The 4,544-nt window shown below is 44.5% G+C and overlaps 1 long non-coding RNA gene across 1 annotated transcript; it reads right to left on the reverse strand.

Annotated features, from left to right (window-relative positions):
* Positions 1-1,841: 1,841 nt before the first annotated feature.
* Positions 1,842-3,497, reverse strand: LOC124045366. Its single transcript, XR_006840844.1, has 3 exons — positions 3,300-3,497; positions 2,648-3,064; positions 1,842-2,023 (listed from the first exon to the last, which is right to left on the reverse strand). It is a non-coding gene; the product is annotated as an uncharacterized LOC124045366 (long non-coding RNA).
* Positions 3,498-4,544: the final 1,047 nt, after the last annotated feature.

Below are 4,544 nucleotides of genomic sequence, written 5' to 3' on the forward strand. Positions count from 1 at the left end.
GATGCACATTCAAAAGGACATGGATCTTCAACTCTCAGACTCCTTACTACACACCATAGTTTACTGTGGTACTGTGTCTGGTGAGTCCACATGGATTAGTTGAGCTGTAACTCCACCTACAGGAAAGACATGATATCATACCATACTGTATCATGGTCTCCTGTATATCAGAGGGAACCTCCCCTTTCTGTTAGACCAGCTGGTGAGTGTTTTGGCATTGAATCAGAGTCAGATACAGTGTGATGTTAATACAGGTGTGATTAGTCTGCAGTACACCAGGGAGGAGGTTTTTGTAGAGCAGAGAGGGAGATCTGATGCACTGTGTAAACTAGCAGCACAGTAATACACAGCACTGCTATTTGGAGTTAGTTGATTGATGGTTAAGGTGCTGGTACCACCTGCATTAGCATCTCCTTCTATATCAAATCCAGCCTCAGGATATCCAGTTTTCACATTCATGTATCCTAAATACACTAATTCTCTGTAGTTGGACAGCTTGTACCAGAGGATACGATTATAGTTTGATATACTATGTGAACACTCCATCTTAGCCGACTTTCCCTGGTTCTTGTACAGAGATACAGGACTCTGGTGAACCTGGTTACTGAGAGAAGAACCTTTAGGGAGAGAGAGAGAGAGAGAGAGAGAGAGAGAGAGAGAGAGAGAGAGAGAGAGAGAGAGAGAGAGAGAGAGAGAGAGAGAGAGAGAGAGAGGTGAATCAACAGATATAGAAACATATTCACCTGAAACATGAAAACCAATCAAATGAGGATATTATTAGTTGATGAAATCAGTGATCTGAATACCTGCAGCCCAGGCTGTGTAACCCATGGTGATGGAGATAAGAATTCTGATCATGTTGACTCACTGTTAAGGAGACAGAAAGAATGAGACAGACAAACCACTCCACATGAATTAGAGGTGGCTTCTCATCAACTCATCTCAGTGATCTTATAGAGGGATGCTGCCTCCTTATGAGAACATCTAAACCATCAGAGACCTGAGATGAACCCTGCAGGAGGAGTCTATGTGGGACAGGAAGCAGGGTTTAGTAGAACAGGGAGGGAGATCTGATGCACTGATATCTGGAGGTAGTTGATTGATGGTTAAAGGAAATATTCACCCATTCTGAATGTTCTATGATTTTATCTCTGAGTGAGGTCCTATCGATGCCATGGGTCATTTCATGTTTTAATGTGTGTTGGGGAATAATCAGAATTGGTGGGTAACATAGATAGGATTTTTTATTTTCATGATATGCTTATGAGTTTGCCAGATGTTGGAGCAGGCGCTTCTACTATCCCCGGCCTGCTAACTTTCAACGCTGTGTCTCCAGCTTGCTAGGTAGTAGATGTCAGAGCAGGCGCTTCTACTAGCCCCGTCCTGCTAACTTTAAACGCTGTGTCCCCAGCTTGCTAGGTAGTAGACGTGGGAGCAGGCGCTTCTACTAGCCCCAGACTGCTAACTTTAAACACTGTGTCTCCAGCTTGCTAGTTAGTAACAACAACCCAGCGGCTTCCCCTGTTCCATCTATTGCTGTTCACTGGACCCTATGATCACCTGGCTACATAGCTGATGGCTGCTAGACTGTCCATTAATCACAGTACTCCATTTAGTTTATTTGTTGTTTATCTGTCGGCCCCAGCCTTCGAACTCAGGCCCTGTGTGTAGTTAACTGACCCTCTCTGCTCTTTCATCTCCATTTTACCTGTTGTTGTTGTCTTAGCTGATTAGCTGTTGTTGTCTTACCCGTTGTTGTCTTAGCTAGCTCTCCCAATCAACACCTGTGATTGATTTTTGGTAATATCTGTAAATGTAGCTAGCTAGACTATCTTACCTGTATACATGGATGGATGCTTCACGGCAGACTGGAACCACTCTAACTAAGTACGATGTCCTGTGTCGTTTCCGTTTAGTTTGTAGCTACTGCTTGTTTGGCCCGATGTGTCAAGTCACTCCGGTTCACACCGACCGTGTGCAGAAAGTAGTCCATTGTCCCATTGATATTTGTCGATAGCGCCCGCTAAATTCAGGGCAGCAATGTTGTTGAGAACAGTAAGAACACTTTTGCAGCTCTCCGTGGCTAATCTTATATCTTTCGAAAAAAAAGCTACGGTAGCAAGGACTACCTACACATACTAAGCAGCTCATGTTATAGTCAGAAGCATGCTACATGGCAAACCAATCCAAACTCATCTCTTGTCACGTTCAGCCCAACCATTATCTCAGCCAATCATGACTAGCAGGAAGGTTCCTGTCTTTTTTTGGTGGCTAAACAAACTCGCAATTTAAAAATGTTTATTTGTATTTACAGATTTTTTTTTATTTTTTACATTTTACCTTTATTTTACTAGGCAAGTCAGTTAAGAACAAATTCTTATTTTCAATGACGGCCTAGGAACAGTGGGTTAACTGCCTGTTCAAGGGCAGAACGACAGATTTTGTACCTTGTCAGCTCGGGGATTTGAACTTGCAACCTTTCGGTTACTAGTCCAATGCTCTAACATGGCATTCAAGTTTGTTTTTAAAGCACATGAAAGTTCACGTTCCAGAAGGCATTACATTAAAATGCCTCTTCTGTGATGTAGTGACATGCAACATATGCATAACTTCCTGAAACAGGTCACCAATGGATTCCTATTCTTACCTGAGATGATGTCTCTCTCTTGCCCTAGACGTTATCTACAGGTGTGCAGAGAGAGAGAGAGGGGGCCCAGACAGAGGAAGGTTTTTGTAGAGGTAGTAGGGAGTCTACAGCACTGTGGTAATACTGCACAGAAATAAACAGCACTGTCTTCCTGCTTCAGACCAGAGACAGAGAAGTTTCCATAACTACGGCCATCCCCCTGGATACGGATCTTCCCTTTCACATATTCTTCTGAATAGGCAAAATTCAGATTGAGATATCCTAGTAGTTTGAGAGTCCTGTTTATGTCTTGTTTGTACCAGAGCATGCGATCATAGTTGGCGATAGAGTGTGAACAGTTGATCTCCTGATCAACAGAGCTTCCGTGGTCCTTGATAAGAGCAGACGGAGACTGGTGAACTTTATGTGCAGAGGAACCTGTAAAGAGAGAGAGATAAGCCCTTTGAATTGAATTGAATTGAGAGAGACAGAGGGAAATAGGGAGAGAGGTAGAGAGAGAGAGAGAGGGAGAGAGAGAGAGAGAGAGAGAGAGAGAGAGAGAGAGAGAGAGAGAGAGAGAGGAAACAAACAGAACGAGGAGAGGGACCAGTAGTTAACACTGGGAAAACCATCAGTCCAATATCAATCTCTCTCATCTCACTATTCTCCTCACCCCTGGTCCATGGCAGATATAGAGAGCAGACTAAGAAGACCACAAGGATCATGATGACAACAAAAATAAATGATCATATAGTTGTAATTTGTATCTGTGAAAAGGTTTTACTAGTCTTGTAATGTGCGACTAATAGATCAGCTGCAGCTACAGCATCCGGCCCTGGGTGACAACTAAAACTCTATGTTGTAACAGAGGTGTCCGTTCTGGAACACACTGGCTGTGAATAGGCTACACGAACAAGGGAGGAGTCAGGAAGTGACATCACAATGACTATAGAGGCACAGTTCCTTATCGTCCATCAGGTAGGAGGAGTCAGCTGGATTAGGCCCCGCAGCAGACAGAGACAGATGTGTTCTACCTCCACCTCTTCAATTCAATTCTAATAGCTTTTATTCCTGGGAGGGAACTTAATGTGTGGTGATGAATGGTACTTAATATGTAACCACAACATAGAACACTAGAACATGTAGGTCACAGCATAAGGGATTAGAACCATTCTATGCTATTCCAGGGTATACACATATACAGTATAAACAAAAACAAATCCAAACTTCAAGAGTTAAGGAGTTTGATGGATATTGGCACAAATCCAGAAGCTACTCTCTTAGATTTGAAAGGGAGAGCTCTGTACTTGCACCCGGGGTGGTCTATACCTGGAGGGTAGGGGGTTATACTGGTCTATACCTGGAGGGTAGGGGTCTATACCTGGAAGATAGGGGGCTAAACTGGTCTATACCTGGAGGGTAGGGGTCTATACATGGAGGGTAGGGGGTTATACTGGTCTATAACTGGAGGGTAGGGGGTTATACTGGTCTATAACTGGAGGGTAGGGGGCAAACCTGGTCTATACCTGGAGGGTAGGGGGCTAAACTGGTCTATACTTGGAGGGTAGGGGTCTATACATGGAGGGTAGGGGGTTATACTGGTCTATAACTGGAGGGTAGGGGGCTAAACTGATCTATACCTGGAGGGTAGGGGGCTAAACTGGTCTATACCTGGAGGGTAGGGGTCTATACCTGGAGGGCAGGGGACTATACCTGGGTAGGGATATATACCTGGAGGGTAGGGGTCTATACCTGGGTAGGGGTATATACCTGGAGGGTAGGGGTCTATACCTGGGTAGGGGTCTATACCTGGGTAGGGGTCTATACCTGGGTAGGGGTCTATACCTGGGTAGGGGTATATATCTGGAGGGTAGGGGTCTATACCTGGGTAGGGGTCTATACCTGGGTAGGGGTCTAT

Source organism: Oncorhynchus gorbuscha, linkage group LG10 (genome assembly GCF_021184085.1).
Source record: "Oncorhynchus gorbuscha isolate QuinsamMale2020 ecotype Even-year linkage group LG10, OgorEven_v1.0, whole genome shotgun sequence".
NCBI lineage: Eukaryota > Metazoa > Chordata > Actinopteri > Salmoniformes > Salmonidae > Oncorhynchus > Oncorhynchus gorbuscha.